Raw genomic sequence first — 22,500 nt, forward strand, 5'->3', positions numbered from 1 at the left:
ACCACCTTGTTTGGTGGCTTTGTAAACCACTTTGGGAGTCATTTACCATTAGGTTAAATAGTAAACTGTTATGGTTAAAATTGTTGGATTCTTTACAGTCAGAATTCAAGTGTATTGCGTTATCAATTTGACTTTATCGAGCACATCATATGATGAAATTGCGCTGGACTCAAAATTCTTTTCGTAATAACTGATTTAAAATATAAAGAGGAGCTAGGAAATGGATGAAATTCAAGCTTCGAGCGCACTTAGCGTCCCCCCTCACACTCGAGGACAAACTGAACAAACTCCCATGTTACACAAGAACTCGCACGCTAAATATATATATCCTCTTGGACCGCAGCGTGGTACAGAGGGAATTTAATTAGCGATTAAAAACGTCTCCCCGTGGTATTAGGTCCGTCTCCCCTCTTAATCACCTGGGACATCCAACATACAACCCCTCACGTCCCTTCAGGTAATCTCCAGCCCACACCACCACCGCCACCAATGGTACAACCAACACACTACCCTAACTCCTGGAATAACTCGCACTACGACTCGTGCACACCACACCACGACTTCTACTCTTCCTGGTACAGTGCACACAATAACATACACGATTCTGAGGGGAACAGACAAGGTAGACGAGGAGAGCTTCATGAAATTGCAAGAAAGTAGGACATGGAGGACTCAGATGGAAGATGGAAACGCAAATGAGCCGGAGGAATTTAAGAAAATTCTCGTATCCAGTTCGAGGGGTCAACACGTGGAATGCACTGAAGGAAGAAGGTGTGGAAACCACCTCTATCTATAGCTTCAAGGCAAGATTCGACAAAGTAATCGAACGTCAGAATAGTTCAATTATAACGAAACACAAAAGGCACGACAAGGCCTGCATGTGGGACATAAAAAGTTCTAGTACACTCCCTCGTAGACACTGATAGCTACATACTGATAGGTAAGTATCAAGACCATCACTTAAAATCACCACAATCACTACCACAACAACAACACCCACCACAACCACCACCCTTGGAACAGTCCATACACCACCACAACCCCAGGAGCACATCTAGAGTAGGTCGTAGCCAACACAATCTCACAGGACAGAAGATTCAAGGCTCTGTCTTTCTCTATCTAACTCAAATCACTTTCATACTCTTTATCATTGCAGGTGAAATCCATCCACGTTCCTTAGCCAACGTTTCATCCTAAAACAAGATCCATCTGATCCTCTCTCTTTCCCATGACAATTTGCAGCCAGAAGGAAGAATACTGACAGGATAAAGGACTGAAGAAATAAAGGAAATGCACAATAGTGTGAGTAGAAAAGGAAGGAAATGGGGAATGAGGAAATGAAGAGATTAATTAAATTAGGAGAAAAGAGTCAAAGAAAGAAGGGGTGGAAGAATGGAGGGGAAGAGAGAATAAAAGAAGAAGCGTGAGTGAAACGGGAGGAGATTGTAAGGAGAAACAATAGAAGAGGGGATCTGTAAAGGGTAGTTAAGAAAGTAGGAAGAAGACAGGTGGAAAAATGAAGGAAGTAAGAATAGAGGGAGAACGGGTAATAGTGAATAGTTACACACACACACAAAACTGTGCTTCATGAGGGCCACACCTTGTCCTGCCTCACAGGAGTCCCACCACTTCCTGTCATATAAGAGCCACACCACTCTCTTGCTTCATTAGAGTCACACCGCTCCCTGCCTCATGAGGGTCACGTACTGGTCCACACATCACGCGACACAACTCGGGACAATAAACCCCACAAACACCAACACTTTCCACCAGCTCACAGCCTGATATGCAGATTATGAAAGTTATTGTCTAAAAACAAGTCAATATTCGACCGACCTCTTTCCTCTTAATTATAAGGATCATGTCAGGACTTCTGCTATGTCAAGACAATCTAGTATGATGTCAAGACTTCTATGATGATGTAAGGACTTCTGTGATGATGTCAGCCGCCTCTCAACTGTCCATCAATCAACTGTTACTAACTACTAACTATTTTTTTCTCACACACACACCCAGGGAGCAGCTCGTTAACGCTGTGATGATGCCAGGACTTTTGTGATGATGTCAGGACTTCTGTGATGATGTCAGGACTTTTGTGATGATGTCAGGACTTCTGTGATGAAGTCAGATCTTCTATGATGATGTCAGGAATTTTGTGATGATGTCAGGACTTTTGTGACGATGTCAGGACTTCTGTGACGCTGTCAGGACTCCTGTGATGATGTCAGGTCTTCTGTGATGATGCCAAAAATTTTGTGATAATATCAGGACTTTTTTGATGATGTCAGGACATCTGTGATGATGTCAGGACTTTTGTGATGATGTCAGGTCTTCTGTGATGATGTCAGGACATCTGTGATGATGTCAGGACATCTGTGATGATGTCAGGACTTTTTTGATGATGTCAGGACATCTGTGATGATGTCAGGACTTTTGTAATGATGTCAGGACTTCTGTGAATGTTGTAGTGACGTCACTTAGTAGGGAGAGACATCTTAGCGCACACTTTCTCTGAAATTCTTAATTTGTTTGATGCTTCTTTGTACCCTCAACCGTTTTGCTTTGCCTCACCTTCCCTCCTTCTCTCCGTCTGTGTCGCCCTCTCCCTCGACATCTTATACCTGATCTTCCCCTTATTTCCCCTTCCTGCCCATCCTTCCGCCTTCCCTATTCCAATTGGAAAATAATTATTCCCTCTCGTCAAGCTTCCCTTCTCCCTCCTGCACAAATTTCTCGTCGCTCGCAGATGCCGACATTGTCTTTTTTCTCCTACTCCTCCTTTTACTTCTACTTCTTCTACTTCTAATAGTACTTCTACTTCAACTTCTACTACTACTATACTACTACTACTCCTGCTACGACTACTACTATTACTACCACTTTTATAACTCTCAATTCAAGTTGATAATCCACCAATATCAGTCCCAGTCTGAGGGCTTTCTACAAGGGGGGAGAAAGAGAGAGAGAAAGCAGGAGACGAAAAGATTAGAAGCAGACGAAGGGGCTCCGCATGAAGACAAAGTTTCAATGCATTTTTATTCCGCTTACCATATAAATGGCATCTCAGCAGCCCCCCCCCCCATCCTATTCCCCCCTCTATCTCATGAGGTGGGGGGAGGGGGGTGGCTCTCGTCTTGACTTCTCTCTGAATTGTCCTTTATTTTATTTTCCTGCCCCTGCTTCATCCTATACTTCCCTCTCCTGTCTTCGCACAGTCCTCCGCCGTCTTGTCTCATGCCACCCCGTCCGCCACCTGTCCTCCCTTCAACTAGGCCTTAGATTATAAATAAAACATCCTGTCCACAATTTACACTCCCTTCCTGTCTAGTGTTCTCCTCAAGCTCCCCGTTCATAATGGATCGCTGTCAATCCACTGCACCTGTCCACTCCTCCCTCCTCATTTTCCACCACCTCACCATTCCCGTCAATCCACAGCCCCGTCCCCCTCCCCTCGTCCCCTCTACATTGATATCACGTTTATCTTCTATCGCGACCTTTTTCCCAACTTAGTCACCACCTCATTTACCCCCCCATCCCTCTATTTCTCACTTCAGCTCTTCCCTCATATCACATTCATTCGCTTCCCCTTCCTCCATACCTTTCCATCACCCTTCCCTTTAGTACTCGGGAAATGGACCGCAATTCAATTGGGAGCTGGGAACTGAAGATGTAACTTGAGATGAGTTTGGAAGTGCATTCCTGCCTGATTCCTTGTCAGGCTTCTCCAAAATACCTGCATCTGGAATTCTTCCAAACAATTCATCAAACCTGTCCAGGATTACATTGGAAAAGCAGGTGTTAATTTACAGATATATAACTGTACTCACCCAGTTGTATTCACCGAGTTGTGCTTGCGGCGATTGAGCTCTGACTCTTTGGTCCCGCCTCACAACAGTCAATCAACTGGTGTACAGATTCCTGAGCTCATTGGGCTCTATCATATCTACACCTGAAATTGTGTATGGAGTCAGCATCTACCACATCACTGCCTACAGTATTCATTCCATTTGTCAATCACTCTCACACTAAAAAAAATCTTTCAAATGTCTCTATAGCTCATTTGGGCACTCAGTTTCCACCTGTGACCCCTAGTGCTTATGCCCCTTGTGTTAGATAATCGTTCTCTATCTACCCCTATCAATTCCTTTGAGAATCTTGTATGTGGTGATCATGTCCTTCCTAACTCTTCTGCCTTCCAGTGACGTGAGGTTTAATTCCCGCAGTCTCTCCTCGTAGCTCATAGCCCTCAGTTCGAGTACTAGTTTGATAGCAAACCTTTGAACCTTCTCCAGTTTAGTCTTATGCTTGACGAAATATGGACTCCATGCTGGAGCTACATGCTGGATTGGTCTTACATACGTGGTATACAAGGTTCTGAATGAATACGCATACAAGTTTCTAAAGATCGTTCTTATGTTGCCCAACCTGGCAATAAGCTGCTGATGATATCGTCTTGATATGGGCTTCGGGGGACAGGTCTGGCGTGATATCAACCTTCAGGTCTTTCTCTCTCTTTCTGATTCTTGAAGAATTGTATCTGGCAAATGATACTTTGCATCTGGCCTCCTGCTCCCTACACCTATCTTCATTATATTACTTTTGCTTGGGTTAAACTCTCAACAACTATTTGTTGGACCATTCCCTCAGTTAGTCCAGGTCTTCTTGAAGCCTCAAGCTGTCCTCCTCTGTCTTAATCCTTCTAATAATTTTGACATCATGAGCAAACATTAAGAGGAATGAGTCTATACCCTCTGGGAGATCATTTACGTATATTAGAAACAGAATAAGCCCGAGTACTGTTTGACCCCAATGGTGACTTCACGCCAATCTGAGGTCTCACCCCTCACCTTTACCCACTGGAGCACCCTACCAGTCTTGCCTGTTTCTCCAACTTATGTACCAGACTCTTATGGAGGGTACTGTGTCAAAAGCTTTCCGACAGCCAAGGAAAATGCAGTCCGCCCACGGTGTGTGTTTGTGTGTGTATGTGTGTGTGTGTGTGTGTGTGTGTGTGTGTGTGTGTGTGTGTGTGTGTGTGTGTGTGTGTGTGTGTGTGTGCGTGCGTGTGTTTGTTTGTGTGTATTCATCGAGCTGTATTCACCTAGTTGTGTTTTGCGGGGATTGAGCTATGCTCTTTCAGCTCGCCTTTCAACTGTCTATGAGTCAACTGTTACTAACTACTATCTATTTTTTTCACACATATACACACACACCCAGGAAGTAGCCCATAACAGCTGACTAACTCCCAGGTACCTATTTAGTGCTACGTAACAGGAGCATCAGGTTGAAAGAAACTCTGCACATTTTTGTTTCTCGCTAGCGCTGGGAATCGATCCCGAGTCACAGGATTACGTGTCCAACGTGCTATCCACACAGCCACCGGTGCCCTAACACATTGCCTGGTAGCCTGGTGGATAGCGCGCAGGACTCGTATTTCTGTGGCGCGGGTTCGATTCCTACACCAGGCAGAAACAAATGGATAAAATTTCTTTCACCCTGAATGCCCCTGTTACCTATCAGTAAATAGGTACCTGGGAGTTAGTCAGCTGTCACGGGCTGCTTCCTGGTGTGTATGTGTGTGTGTGTGGTGTGGTGGAGGAAAACAAAAAAAAGTAGTTAGTAATCAGTTGATTGACAGTTGGGAGGCGGCCGAATGAGCAAAGCTCAACCCCCGCAAAAATAACTAGGTGAATACATGTGTGTTTGTGTGTCTGTGCTTGTTCGTGCGTGTGTACGTGGGTGTTTGTGCGTGCTCGTGTGCGCGTTTATATATACTAAGCTAGTTGTTCTTACCTAATTCTGCTTTGCTGGGGCGTTGAGCTTCTCCTCTTTGATCCCGTCTCTCAACATCCTGCCAACTGGCGTACAAGCCCATTGGGTTCCGTCATATTTACATTTGTAACTATGTATATATATATATATATGTCGTACCTAGTAGCCAGAACTCACTTTTTGCCCTACTATGCAAGGCCCGATTTGCCTAATAAGCCAAGTTTTCCTGAATTCATATATTTTTTCTAATTTTTTTCTTATGAAATGATATATATATATATATATATATATATATATGTATATATATATATATATATATATATATATATATATATATATATATATATATATGTATATATATATATATATATATATATATATATATATATATATATATATATATATATATATATATATATGTATATATATATATATATGTATATATATATAGATATGTATATATATATGTATTTATGTGTGTAGACGAGTGATAATGTGAATGTTTGACTGGGCGTTTGAATGTCTGCATGTGTATATAATTAGAACTCCAATAAAATAGACCAAAAGTAGTAAAGTTTATAAATAACTTGTAATAAAAACAACGTTAGGTCTTTGTAACTAAATTTACTCCCGGGACATACAGATGGAGGCTCAGTTACATAAGAATAGCAAACAGCGCTTCATTGGCCCAGAAAAGACACCTGGCCGTTTGTTCCTTCCAATCAAAAACACAATTAAAAACGATTAACATAAAATACATCTCATCACCGTCAGCACCCACGATCAGAAGTCACCGGAGGCACGATATTTGCGACACTGTCGCCAAACGATATTCCAGCCCCTTGGAACTATTAAGAAATTCAAGTTCGATCCCATTTTTCAGCCAACTTATTTAATTATTTTCTTCTTTGGGTTTAACGGCTTTAACCACGTATCCAACTCTGTTTGGTTTGGGTTTGATTTGGTGTGGAAATTGAGGGCTACTGATCTCTGGAGGGTTATTATGGCCACTCAGCAGCTAACTAACTATTCAAAAAGCATACTCTAGTACAGAACATAGTCTTGTACTACAGGAAACTCGCAATGTATAAGTGTATAACTGTATTTACACCATGAAATGGAGTACGATTCTCGGTGTATATAATTCATATCCTCTTCTCTCATGAGTTTTAAATTGTTTAGTTTATTTGTGTTTTTTTCTGTCTTGAGTGGCCAGCGTGAAACATCTACTCACAGAGACCTCTAAATGCTACAAGTGACACCTCTCCATTTTTCAATGTCATTTTTTTTTTGGTCTCCTGGCCATCACCTAATAATAATAAATTTAATGCAGGGTGTAATTATCATGTAATTTGCACGAGTTTCTGTTGGTAATCACGCAAGGTAGTCGCCGTGTGCAGGGTGGCTTTGTCCGAGTCCATCAGCGCCCTTGTCCGAACCTCTTGGTGTCGACTTTGGGTTTGGGTAGACTTTGGTTATTATTGCATTATATTTTCGGCTTAAGGGAAGTCAACTGCCCGAGGGTTGCTAAGACCATGAAACAAGCTTACCAAGTATATTTTAGCTTATAATATTGTCAAGAAATAAAATAAACTCTCAGTGTATTAAAAAGATAAATAGTGTTCTACTTTTGGTGTATATATTGTGTTTCTTATTCCTCTCGCCAAAAGCCTGTCTGCCATCCACTCCTGTTCATCTGTCCATACCAGCTACCGTCTTTTCTTAGTTGCTCCACTTCCTTACCTGTATTTTCAAAGACATGAAACAACCTTTACAGTTTAAGGGGATAAAACGATATCAAAATTGTCATCGTGGGATCTGTGTCTAAGCCTTTTCTGACCCTCATCAATGTGTTGCTCCCGATCGTTCACGGGAGCGAAAGTTTGAAGGAAGTGAGGATGGAAGGTGGTGAGGGGGGGTAAGAGGGTATAGAAGGGGGTGAGGGGGGGGGGAGAAGGGAGAGATGAGTTTGAGAAGAGGGGTTTTGTGGCTTGTATGTGTGTTGCGTTCGCTGTGTGTGTGACGGTCCGTGGATCACAAGTGAACACGGCAGCAATAGTGGCCAGCACGTACGGCAGCCACGTACTGCCGCGGCAGGTACGTGGGTACGGCAGCCACGTACCTGCAAACATCCTATTCCTCCCTACTATCAACAGCACACATCTCCCTCAAAACCTCCACAACTAACCAGCGTCGGACCCTGTCACTTTGACCTCCTCTTCAACAAACGCCCCACCCAACCACACTTCTCTTGTCCTGAGCTAACAAGGCGTAAAAGTGTTGCCGGATCCAGACAAATATAAGTTTACCATACTATTTCATCCTCTCTTTCTGTGTTACACACTCCCCGCTCATTACTAAGTAACACAAATTCAATGAAGACTTCCAGGAACACGCACACTTTCGGGGTGAATTGATATACAGCTGAATTCGCTACTTAAGTGCATTATATGACATTATATCCCATTTAGAATCCAAAGGTTGGTTACATCGCCAGCGAGGCCAATCTAAAATGGACCCAGGTTCATTTATATATATATATATATATATATATATATATATATATATATATATATATATATAGAAGAAATATTAAAATATTTATCCCTGTGACTCTTCCTTTTATGGCAGTCCCGGAAGTGGCTTGGTCGTCACTTGCACGACCTAGCGGCAAAGAGTGTCACAGTAAGAGAAGAGAAATCTGCAAGGGGTAGCGAGTGGTGTGTCTCAATGGTCGATATTAGGACCCATTCTATTCTTGTATGATGGTGATCCAAGGGAGAAATTGTTCACCCAGATTCACCATAAATTCAGGCTTTGTTGTGGTCGAGGGCGGTTATCAAACACTCTTTGCAACGTCAATTGAACTCTTTTCCAGTGAGAGAATCTCCTCAAGAATCATCAGATTCCGCCACACATCATGAACATAAGACAGTTTAATTAGACTATTTATGAACAAACAAATTCAATGGGAGGTGGAAGAATGGTTACAGTTAAAAACAAGTTCAGTATTTGGACTCAAATGATGGTCAAGCAAAGCAATTACGGCTGTAGAAATGTAGATATATGATACTTTCATTTACCTAATGAGGGAGCCGGTCGGCCGAGCGGATAGCACGCTGGACTTGTGATCCTGTGGTCCTGGGTTCGATCCCAGGCGCCGGCGAGAAACAATGAGCAGAGTTTCTTTCACCCTATGCCCCTGTTACCTAGCAGTAAAATAGGTACCTGGGTGTTAGTCAGCTGTCACGGGCTGCTTCCTAGGGGTGGAGGCCTGGTCGAGGACCGGGCCGCGGGGACACTAAAAAGTCCCGAAATCATCTCAAGATAACCTCAAGAAGATAACCCATCTTGCACCCCATCAGTTGGTCAAGAAGGAGGAGACGTTTGTGTTAGGAGTAACATATTAGAGACGATTGAGAATTATTAAGGATTAGCGAGTACACTCAAACCCGCGAAGATCAGTGATATCCAGACAAGACCATCAAGGATCATGAAAGACCATCAAGGACCATCAAGAACCATCGTGAACCCTCGAGCAACAGGCAGATTCTTATCATCTCCTAGGAGTGAACCACTAAACAAAAGATTGAATTAATGCAGACAGTATTGTAATGAATAAGAAACAGGCTGATCCGTAATTATAATAATGAGACAGAGTACAAGACAATAACTATTTAAGGAATATATTATAATTGTTGAGAATTAATATTAATAATAGAGATACGTAAATAATGTAATATATTCCCAGTTATAACTTTTTGTACTCATAGAAGAGATTTTTTCTAAACCAAGTACACATAAATTTAGATATATATTATGTATATTTTTATAATTTATTGTAATAGTTTTATTTTATTAAATCGGCTGTTTTATTTTTCTTAGAGGATGGGGTCCCAGTAGCTTTTCTTAAGCCTAAATAATTGGTATGTGTATTCTATTTTGTAAATGTAATTCTGCTGTTGTTTCACTGTATAGAATGGGTTTTCCGGTGAGCAGATCACCTCTGGATAGCTGAGAAAAACGAAGATAATTATATATTCATTTTAGGATTTCTTCTTCTTGTATATAAACATTTGTGTCCATTGTTCCAGGTTGAGATAAACCATTGCACAAGTATATGCAGCACGAAATTACCATTTCAAACTATAATCTGCAATTATCATAAACTGGAATTATCATTTCCTCAAACCTCCATTCTTATCTGATCATTAGAGTTAATCTGCTCTTTTCATTGTTCTTTCTACTACATGGTAGTGTTCGGAGTAAATTGAAAGTTTGGTTTCTGAAACAACAATTACATCTGGATTCTCCTTTTGTATCCTTTTCAAAGGTTGATTTTCTTGTTATGAATATTTCATATGTGTCCTCGTATTTAACTGTAACATAATTTCTATGTATTCTTACTCGCTGGGCTCCTCAGGCCAATTCTGTGTGCTGGGGTGAGGGTTATGTATCAAGAAGAGAGTGACTGGGAAGAGCAGGCATGTCTGTGTATCTTGGAAGCTCTCTGGGTGGAGTTGAAGACTCATTGCTGCAAGGAATGTTGTGACTGGTCGGGTTTGGGAATGCATAAGCAGAATACATTTGAAAGATGTGTGCATGTGTATGCTGATCATCAGGTCAACAGAGCGCGTCTTAGTGAGTCATGCACACTCTGACTTGTGTGAAGTTTAGGTTAGATCGTTAGAGTAGATTCCACACTCCCCCAAGTGTGGAACAAAGACATGCGCATTCCATTTCAGCGTTTTCTGTGCACTTCTGCATCAGAGCTTGCAATGAACGTGTACGCAACTTGCCGTGAGGTTAACAATAATTTACACAACTAGACGTTCTCCCTGATTATCCTGTAATAGATAGACTGTTTTTCACCCAGGGAGTCGTGTTGTTAGACCGCAGCTGCTTCAAGTCGTCAGGTAATCAGGTAACTAGTGTAGAAAAATTAGCAATCAGGTAGAATTTAATTAAGCCAGTAATGCAAAGAGGGTAATGAAGCTTGTCAGAACTACTGTTTGCCAGTTTATGACAGCTTTTAGAAAAGTAATTTAGGTACTGAAGATAATTACTGAACTTTGGAATTTTTACACAGATAGGTACAGGAAATATACAGTCCCAGAGCGATATCATTCATGTTAGGATTGAAGCACACTAACCTCTTGAAGGTTATCAAGGCCACAGCAATAATTTAATGACCAGCCTGCAAGTATCCTGTAGTCCTGCACAGTGTGCATGACTAAAGCAAACTCTTAATAATCAATAACCAACTTTTGCAATCAATAATCCACACAGTATAATTATATATATATATATATATAATATATATATATATATATATATATATATATATATATATATATATATATATATATATATATATATATATATATATATATATATATATATGTCTTGCATGTACAATTCAAGACTGATACATATTGCGTCACTTACCAAGTCAAGAGCACACTTACCATTGCTCCCCCTCCCCCTTCAAAAAAAAGTAGCAGCGAATGAAACATAACCAGAAACTAGCAGACGTCACGGAGTCAAATACTTGTTAATTTAAAAAAAATCAATAGTCAACTGATTGAATCACATGTCTGTAGAAGTGTGACTCATTTTAGGAGTTATACTCACAGTAACGGGATGCATAATGTCCATAGATTCGTCAGTAACTTGCTACTTATTGTCAAACTCTAGAAATTGTTATCGCAAGAGTTCAAAGGCCAATCCTAGAATAACCTTGTGAGCATAGCATAGCACCATCAGAGATGGAACGATCTGATGAAAAAATACCTTCGGTGTGGGAGCAATTAGATCAGAATTACCCTTCAGAGCGGGAACAATCAGATCAGTATAACCTCTCATAGCAGGAACAATCTTAGCAATATAACTCTGAGCGGAAACAATGAAATCGGTGTAACCCCTCAGAGAGGAAATAATCAGATCAGTATAACACTTCCGTTGGAACGATAAGATCAGTATACCGTTCAGAGCGGGATCAATCAGATCAATATAACACTCAGAACGGAAAAAAACTGATTAGTATAATAACCATCAGAGGGGAATCAATATGGTCAGTATGTCTCATAACGAGATGAATAAGGTCAAGAAAAGACTACGCGCGGTCCATCAGATCACCACAAATGAACATTTGTTCTTAAATCCATCATTGTTGACCTAATTTATATTCCGTTAAATATATATTGATCCAACCAAATGATTAAAATTCGTTTTGAATTACAAAAAAGGAAAAATACCAATAAAGAAAAAACATGATTTTCTGTGATTTTTTTTCTTATTTTCAATTTTGAGGGTCCAATGAAAAAAAATACTAAAATATATATAAAGCTAACGTCGCCACCGCAGTTCAGAGACCCATGTCATTTGTCCAACGTTAATTATCAATCTTTTTTATTCCTACCCAGAACCCACCCACACCCGCCGTTCCCAAGCGATCAAAGAAGACGAGCAGGATTCGCTTTCATTTGTCAGTAATTGGAGACTCCAAGGCCGTCCATTCAATGACACAACGCTCTAAATCTTTACATTTGCCTTTTTCTTCCCGGGGAGAAAAATCAGGGATCACAGGTCTAATTTAGATAGCGAGATGAGCATGTGTGGGCGATATAGATCAGGTGGGAGTCACATATCCAATCTCATAGCATGTGGTGAGAGCCACAGATGAGAAATCTCTCAACATGGTCAATCGTGGAGGTTTGAAATACATCACATTGCCAGAAGAAGATGAGTTATAGGTTCCCTTATGAGAGAAATCTTAGGTTCCATTTAAGATTAACAGTTTTCATGAAGTGTTACTCAAATGATAAATTTTATAGGACAGGTGTGCATGTGGGCTTTGCAAACTGATGCAGGAGTTGCAGGTCAAATGTTGGTGTCAAAGGAACAATACATATAAGGACTGTTGAACGTCGCAGGTTCAATATAATAGGAAGCGTGGGCTTCTGAAGATCAATATTATGGAGAATGAGAGTTTAGAAGCAACCTTAGTATGTGGCCGTCACAGATCTGACAAAAGAGTCTACACCAGCTTGTGGGTGGACGTGAAAATCCTTTATTTATATTCTTTAGTCGAAAAGCAAAAAAACTAATTTTAGTCCACATTGGACGCGATCTTATTTCTTGGTTCTCTTATCCACATGCAGAACACCCGAGCTGGGTGAGCAAAGTGGAGTGAGATTGGTACTCCAGGTGGAGGTGAAGGTAATGGGAGTGACGATGGTGGGGGTGAAGATATTGGGGGTGAAGATAGTGGGGGTGAAGAAAGTAGGGGTGAAGATGGTGGGGTTGACGATAGTGGAGTTAAACAGGAGAGTGGTGGAAGGTGACCGTTGTGGAAGAGGATGTTTAGGGGTGTTCGAGGCTTGGGGAAAGATATCTTCAGGCGACGGAGATAGTTTTGTTGGCTGATAATATTGGAATGATGATGGTGGGTGACAAAAAGGGTGACATTGTTGAGGGAAGAGAGGTGGTAACTACCATTACCACGACCACCATTGCCACCTTGGTTCATGGTGATCGAGGTAATAGTAGTGGATGATTGTGAAGGTTCAGAGAGTTTCCGTGGTGGAGTTGATGTCAGGGGAATTGATGGTTGCATTAGGTGGAATGGTTGTAGTGGAGATAGATCATTATGATGATACTATAGTGATGAAATACAGTGTTTGTAGGTCAGAGTGCAACCTTATCCTCTCCACTGGAACGACACCTAATCCTCTCTATTTAAACGACACCCTATTGTCCCCATTCAGACAACACCCTCTCCTATCAACTGAGACGACGTCCTCTCCACTGAAACGACTCCTTCTCCTATGTGAAACGACCCCTCTACACTGAAACTACCCCCTCTCTCCACTGAGACGACGTCTCTAACGTGAGGAGAAAAATAAAGCAATATTTCCACATCAGTTGACCACTAGAAAAAAATAAACATATCCGATTCTGAAGTCACGAACGCGAGTGGCGACAAAAATCCATAAATCCTTCCAAGAACGCGTGACAGTCAATGCGGGAGGCGGCGGGCGGCGGGGCTTTACCTGAATTCCGCTTTGCGAAGATTTATTCAACCCTCCCTCCCACTCTCTCTCTCTCTCTTTCTCTCTCTCTCTCTCTCTCTCTCTCTCTGTCTCTCTCTCTCTCTCTCTCTCTCTGTCTCTCTCTGTCTCTCTCTCTGTCTCTCTCTCTCTCTCTCTCTCTCTCTCTCTCTCTCTCTCTCTCTCTCTCTCTCTCTCTCTCTCTCTCTCTCTCTCTCTCTCTCTCTCTCTCTCTCTCTCTCTCTCTCTCTCTCTCTCTCTCTCTTTTCTATATATATTTTTCCTCTGCAATTTGGCGTCATTATCCTATTCGTTTTCGTTTACAGAGAACTCGTTCATATCAATGCGATTCGTTTTCCAATTTCCTTACTTGCTCTGACAGAAATTGTGGAGACTTTCTCTTCAAGCGTATTTATATTGCTTTCTGGCTGCTGCAGCTGTTGTTGATGTTGTTATTGCTGTTCTTATAGCTTATATTCTTGATGTTCTTGTTCTGTTGTACTGTTCTTGTTGAACCTTTTGTTGTTGCTGGTACTGCTCTAATTGCTGCTTTTGTTGTTGTTGTGGCTGATTTTACTTTTTTGTTGCTGCAAATTCTATTCGTGTCGCTGTACTACTGTTCCTGTTGCTGTTACTGTTGACGGTAATTCTGTTCTTGTTGCTGCTATTGTTTCTGATAATACTTTTGTTGCTGCTATTGTTTCTGATAATACTTTTGTTGCTTCTGTTAAGGACATTTATAGTATTGTGCCAGAAATGACACAATACTATAAGTGTTTCTCAAGCGTTGAGAGACACAAACCAAGTCTCAAGCATTGAGAGGCACTAACCTTGTATCTCAAATGTTGAGAGGCATTAACCTTTTGTCTCACACGTTATGAGGCACTAACCTTGTGTCTCAAGCGTTGAGAGGCACTAACCTTGTATCTCAAGCATTGAGAGACACTAACCTTGTGTCTCAAACGTTGAGACACACTAACCTTGTGTCTCAAGCGTTGAGAGGCTTTAACCTTGTGTCTCAAGCATTGAGAGACCCTAACTTTGTGTCTCAAGCATTGAGAGGCACTAACCAAATGTTTGCAGAGTCGAGAGGCACTGCGTGATTCCAGCACTGAATGGCATATATGATGTAATTCGAACCTACGGAGGCATTAAACAAGTGATTCTGTAATTCTAATTTTTGGCATTCACTTCTGTGTATAGCAACCCTAGCGCCTGAACAACCAAGCCGATTGTGATGACGATTAAGTCAATGCATGACCGAGATACACTTAGTGGCCGCTGTGGTTCTTGCAACATTGATGAGACTGGAAATGCAGTTTGATTGGTTGATGTCGACGCTTCCCGCGTCGTTGGATAACCCGAGCGCGTTGTACTTGGGTACGCTCAACCATCAGTATGCATGAGGTTGACGTGGAGAGTTCACGAAGGGATTTTGATTGACGTTTTTTGGTTGTCCCCTCATCGTCTTACTTTTCTATCTTCATTTTCCCTTGTCGTTATTCTTTCTCTAGTTCTTCCTTGTCTTTTATTCCCTCTTTATAGTCCTCATTTTCTTCAATCTCTCTCTCCTAACTTTGCTTCTTTCATTGTACACTGATGCGTCACCGTCTTATCTGCTCTGGCTGACTCTTCTCTCTTCACTCTCTTCACTCTTCTCTCTGACCAGGATTCCTCTGCATGGTTCTTTCTACTCTACCCCTGGATCCCTCTTCTCCACTAGTACTCCTACCCCACTAGGGCCCCCTTTGTGATGTAAGTCTGATCACTCTACTCCAAAATGACTTAATATATTCCTTATATTCTATCATTTTATCCTCTGCCCAGCCTTCGTTCATTCTACTCTGTTATCTGGATCCCTCTCCTCGACCATGACTCTCTTCTTCTGCATTGCAACCTCTATTCCTCCAGAGTTCCTCTATACCACCATCACTCACTTTATGCTGCCTTACCTCCCTCTTCTCTAAAATGGTTCCCGTCTTCCAAGTGTTTTGCAACGACTAAAAGAACGCGAAACTTATTGAGCTTCCACCAAAGAATACTTAAACGATCAACAATCAATCTTCCCTCTTCCCACTATTACCTCACCCCTCACCAACTCTCACCTCTCCACATATACCTACCTCGCCCTCTCATCTCCTTTTACTAGTTTTCCCACTCTCAGCTTACTCCTCTCACTCTCATTCTCTAAAAAATAGACAAATGGACTGTTCTCTGATTTCTCCCACACAACTATCTCATATACTCTAATTCTACCTCTGCCGTCTCTTCCATATCCCTCTTCCCTTTTCTTTCTCTCCACATCTAACACTCCTGCGATCCTTTCCTTGTCATTTTTCCGTCTTCTCATCTGTGCTGTGCCTACTCTTCCACACTACCTACTCTTAAGACTTCTGTTCATTTCACTGTCATAACCCTTGTGCTCCTTCTCTTCCCTTTCTTAACCTCTTGTTTCTTTCACTTCATTTATTTCTTTCCCTTCGTTGAACCTTGCCATACCCCCCCCCCAATCCCCACCCCGTCCCCTCCTGCACAGTGGCTAATGTTGCAGATGATTTATTGCAGGTTGGTGTAGGGAACACTGGACGCCACACGCAAGGCGAGACAGAGGAGTCATTTGGACCTGCACCAGACAAACCTCTCTAAGGTTACTTGCATGTGGTGGGGGAGGGATGGGGTTAGGTTGTAGCTTTAGGGGGGAAGAGGGGGTTAGATAAAGTTATATTATTGGAGGAATGGGCTGGATGGGGGTTACAGAATTAGGGAAGGGTAAATACTGGGATATAGTATCAGATAGGGTAAATAGGGGGTTTCTGTGTCATGGGGAAGGGAAAATAAGGGGTTAGAGTATCAGTGGAGGCTAAATAGTATGTTAAAGTATATTGGGAAGGGTAAATAAGAGTTATAATACCAGGGGAAGATAAAGAAGAAATGTGGGATGGGATGGAAGAGAGGAGTATTGACAAGACATGAGGTGAAAACCAGTGTAAAATGGCTTTCAGTAAGACTTTTAGCCTGGGTTTATTTTGACATGGATTACAGTGCTATTAACATAAATGGTTGGAAGTGAAAAAAAGGGAAATGGGACAAAAAGGGAAAAAGTGACATGCAGCTGAAAACTCAATCGCATAATTGCACAAATCGAGCCATCTCGACAGCACGGGTTGCAAAACCATATTATATATATATATATATATATATATATATATATATATATATATATATATATATATATATATATATATATATATATATATATATATATATATAACCTCACATTATTTTATTTGAATTAGGACAACACTATTTGTCAAATATTGATACTGTTCGTAAAATATTCCCCCATTTTCCACCCTCAAGATAACGTACGATATTAAGAGTTGACAGATGTTAATCTTCTTGACAGATCTTCTTGTTTTAGGAGCTGTTCCCTTGAGACAGTTAAGCAAGTCCCAGCTGTGTCTGGGTTTAAGTAACAGGATGAACAACCCAGCGGGTTTTCTTCCTATTGGGGGAGTGCTGTACATGCTGCTATGGTGGTATGACCACTTATAGGATGAGTGGTGCTTAAGGACAAGTTAAGGACTTAATTAAGGACAAGGTTCAGAACCGCACGAGACAACTCAAGTGCTCATGACCCGGAAATATGTTGCTCGATTTACTATTATATATAAGATCAAAGTCTTCCTGGTTCCCACCTGGGCGAACATCGTTGAGAGAACTGTGTGGTGGCAAAGACAGCACAAGGCACTCAAACATAAGGTAATCCTCAAGAGAAAGTATTAAACCATTATATCTTCATAGACGGAGAATGAATGAGATAGAGTAGGGAGGGAGGGAATTATCAAGAGAAAGTTGATATTGCCACTATATAGAACTTGGAATGGGGTCAGGATAAGGATTTTGGATCGGACACGGGGTAAGGAATGGTGCCCAACCACTTGAACGGTCGGGGATGGAACGCAGACCTGAATGAAGCGAGACCGTCGCTCTACCGTCCAGTTCAAGTTGACGGTAGAGTGTCACACAAACTCTTTGTGTTTGTGTGTGAGTGTGTGTGCGTGTGTGTGTGTGAGTTTGTGGGGTTGTGTTAGTGTGTGTGTTTTTCTGTTTGAGTGTGTGTTTGTGTTTGTGAGTGTACTTATCTTGTTGTCCTTACCTAGTTGTGCTTGCGGGGGTTGAGCTTTGGCTCTTTGGTCCCGCCTCTCAACGGTTAAACAACTGGTGTGCAGGTTACTGAGCCTACTGAGCTCTATCATATCTACACTTAGAGCTGTGTATGGAGTCAGCGTCTACCACATCACTTCCTAGTGCATTCCATTTGTCTACTACTCTGACACTGAACAAATTCTTTCTAACGTCTCTATGGTTCATTTGGGCACTCAATTTTCACCTGTGTCCCCTAGTGCGTGTGTCCCTTGTGTTAAATAGTTTGTGTTTATCTACCCTATCAATTCCTCTGAGAATTTTGTATGTGGTAATCATGTCCCCTCTAACTCTTCTGTCTCCTAGTGACGTGGGGTTTAATTCCCGTAGTCTCTCCTTTAAGCTCATACCTCTCAGTTCGGGTACTAGCCTGGTGGCAAACCTTTGAACCTTTTCCAGTTTAGACGTATGCTTGACTAGATATGGACTCCATGCTGGAGCCGCATACTCCAGGATTGGTTTGACATATGTGGTATTTCATGTTCTGAAAGATTCCTTACACAAGTTTCTAAATGCCGTTCCTAAGTTAGCCAATCTGGCATATGCCGCTGATGTTATCCTCTTGATATGAGCTTCTGGGGACAGATCTGGCGTGATATCAACCCCCAGGTCTTTCTATCTCTCTGACTCTTGAAGTATTTCATCTCCCAAACGATACCTTGTATCTGGCCTCCTGCTCCCTACACCTATCTTCATTACATTATATTTGTAATGTATTTTACAGATAATTACACACACACACACACACAATTACAGTGTGTGTTTGTGTGTGTGTGTGTGTGTGTGTGTGTGTGTGTGTGTGTGTGTGTGTGTGTGTGTGTGTGTGTGTGTGTGTGTGTGTGTGTGTGTGACGGTGAAGGGTCAGCCTTGAGTGACTATAGCGATCACTTCTGCTCTGGGTGTAAGGGCAAATAGTCATGAAAGAAATTTTGTATGTGAATTTGTACAAATGTACGAGCACTTATGAGTGAGTATGTTTGTGTGAAAAATCAGCGAACAAATATATGCGTCTGTCAAAAGCAATGGCCAGTTATTTTACACCTGCAATGTGCAATTGCATGATTTGACTCAGCAGGGAAAATCATTGTTGAGCAAACATATTTAGAGTTACAGAGATGGAACCTGTATTTTGAATTGCCTTAAGCTTGAACAGCTGTGTTGCAAGGATATGTGTCTCAGATTTCTTATTTGGGACGGCTTAAGGAGTAATTTGGGCGTTAATGAAATGTTCGCGCCTAGACAATATAACCTGTTTTCGCCTCCACCTATTTCTAGCCAAAATTATAATGTTGCAACATGATCCATTTCTAGCCTTCTAGTCCATTTCTCAAGGGATATCTAGCACATACAAGTAATGGAGACCAGGAGTCACAATAACGTGGCTGATATATGTTGACCAGACCACACACTAGAAAGTGAGAGGACGACGACGTTTCGGTCCGTCCTGGACCATTCGATTCTCACTATCATCTTGAGAATGGTCCAGGAAGGACCGAAATGTCGACGTCCCTTCAGTTTTTAGTATGTGGTTTGGTCAACATACAAGTAACGGTTTGAAAATGCCTCGCATTCTCCCATGTAACATGGGAGAGATTTTAAAGTAACCTAGTCATTAGGTTTTTATTGACAAGTTCACTCATATCGTTCGAGTTATATTGTGCGGAAATTCTTCAATATGTTCAGTAATTCAGATAAATAACTAAAAAAAATTGTTAGTTTCCTATTTGTGATAAACATAATGGTTTTATGCAATGTTTTGTATGAGTTTGTGACGAGCTTCTGATAACAGATCGACTTGTTATATTGTCAAGTGTGCTATTTCTGTAATTTTCTCTAATATGCTTTTTCTGATTACGTCTCTAATGGTGTTTTGGTATTGTTCACTAGTGATCTTCTTCTTCTTCTGCTTTGTTCCCTAGTACGCAATGTATTGCTGAGTTTGGCTTGGTACCCTTAATCGGAATGGTGGTAGTCGTTGTGAACTGGTGGAAGCGGCGAAATGTAAACCCTAGAAACAAAGTCTATGGTGTGAATTGTTGTTATTCCAGAATTGTTTCTCACATACTTGGTACGCACTGAAATACTCTTTCTTCTGTATAGTCTCTATGGACTAACACTGAATACACAGAAAGAAAGATTAGTTGAAAAGACAGAATCTGGAGTTTTCTCGGTACGAATCTAAGACGGGGTTTCCCGTCCCTCTTACCTATCTAGTCCTGTCCAGTACCTGTCCAATATCTAGTCATGTCTCCCGAGGGACTCCGTTGACAGCGTCTCGTCACCCTGATTAATCCTCCGTCACTAGGACCTTGTTATATATATATATTGCTGACGTACTTCACTCATCGATTGAAGCATTTCAAATGCATCTGTGGCACGCTTTGTCTCACGTTTTATAATTGTTCAAATTAATGTAGCTGGCTCACCCATTTCTGTTGTGTTCGAGCTTTGTCTCTGATTCACTAAATTCTGATATCATTGTGATCCGGGAGTTTCAGATCCTGGACCAATGATTGATTTTTTGTTTTCATGGCGTCTCTCTCTCTCTCTCTGTTATACACAAAGCTTCCGTGAGAAACAGAGAGAGAGAGAAAGAGAGAGAGAGAGAGAGAGAGAGAGAGAGAGAGAGAGAGAGAGAGAGAGAGAGAGAGAGAGAGAGAGAGAGAGAGAGAGAGAGAGAAAGAGAGAGAGAGGAATAATATCGCAATTAGCAGGGAGGGAAACTAAAATATTAAAGAAAATATAGACTTTAACTCAAGATAGCGACGGTCGAGATAATTAACACCAACTTGTAATGTTAACAGATTATTACCATCAGTGGGAAAACATGTAATATTAAATATCCTGGCTGTCCGAATCAGAAATACCAAAGCTAAATGTGAAAGACAAAATCAATGAAAAGTAGAGAAAAATAAGGTAATCGTGAGAAGGATGACGACGATTCCGATAATAATAATATTGATGATGATGATATCAACAAAGAGAACAATAACATCAATAATAGCAAGAACAACAACTGGAATGGCAAGATAAACAGTATTTATCACTTAGAACACTCGTGATACTATCGATAACCATAATGAAGACGAACTAACTAATAGACCCAAATTTACATCAAGCGAGAATATTTGAGTCCCTCCCTCCCCTGAAACCAGAATAGCCACACATAACAAGCGTTCCAAACAGTGGGTAAAAAAAAAACAAATCACAAAAAAGCATAACAGACGTAGGAGGAGAAAAGAACAAAGAGAAGAGGTAGAATGAAAGCGGTAGGAATAAAGAGATAAACCTTCCATTAAGTATAATGATGGAGGTAGAATAGGCGTCACAGAGATTAGTGGTTTACAACGCCAGCAACAGGAGGGTGAGGGAGGTGAGAGAGGGGGGGGGCATGGGGGTGTGGAGGGAGTGATTGAGAGGGGGAGAGTGGCTGGGAGGGGTGATAAGTGAGGTTGGGAAGGGAGGGAAGGAGGGAGGGGGATTATTGGGGGGTTGGGAGGTGGGGGAAGAGACACGTAAGGGCAATTGAGGAGACGAACGTAAAGCTAAACACAGGAGAGACATAGTTGTGAGGCAGGTATAGTATATTGGATTAAATGAACAGGAGAGTGCGCGTGCGTTCGTACACACACACACACACTTACGCAAGCACCCACACTTCTCTTTCTCACACACGCACACAAACACACACACACACACACACACACACACACACACACACACACACACACACACACACACACACACACACACACATACACACACACACACACACACTCACACACACACTCACACACACAGTTACCCCACATTCTCCCCAACAGACACCCTACCTGCCCCATCCCTTGTCAGCCCTAACAAACACACGCAAAAAGAAAATAAACCCACTGTACACGTATCTATATATATCCCCAAGCCAATTTCGTAATATTTAAAAAATATATATACTTGTCATTCTTCGTTGAAATGTAAGAAAACTGATTGTGGGGACAAGGACAGCCTTGCTAGCCATGCTTTTCCAACTCACATAAATCTATTCCCAGGAAACAATAACAATATAAATATATATATATCAGTTTCCTAGCATGCTTATCCCCTTTTTTCCATGAAATAAAGGTGGAATAATGAGGGGATCTTGAACCTTTAACCTTACCCTTATCAAAATTCTTTGACACCCACCACACACCTAACATTCACATTCCCCTAACTCCTCCCTCCGCCTAACAGCTCCCTCATTCATCTACTCTGCCCTTCCCCAAACATCATCTTATTAACATTCTCCATGCCCCCCCTTCTACTACCTCCAAAGAGACCCAGCTCCCGTTCTTGGAGCTCTTGTTAAGTTTATTCAAGCAATAAGCTTTTAGAACCCAAGCTACCCTTTCTCGGTGCCTCTGCTCTACTTTCAGCCCTATTCCCACGTGTTAAGCACCTATGTGCCTTCTTAATTAAAGCCCCTATCCCTCAATCT

General features: G+C 41.5%; 1 protein-coding gene across 2 annotated transcripts in view; it reads right to left on the bottom strand.

Annotated features, from left to right (window-relative positions):
* Window positions 1-22,500, bottom strand: part of LOC123764029 (glutamate receptor 1) — a 706,396-nt gene that overhangs the window by 182,674 nt on the left and 501,222 nt on the right. The window lies entirely within an intron of this gene.

This window comes from Procambarus clarkii, chromosome 23 (genome assembly GCF_040958095.1).
Source record: "Procambarus clarkii isolate CNS0578487 chromosome 23, FALCON_Pclarkii_2.0, whole genome shotgun sequence".
Taxonomy (NCBI): domain Eukaryota; kingdom Metazoa; phylum Arthropoda; class Malacostraca; order Decapoda; family Cambaridae; genus Procambarus; species Procambarus clarkii.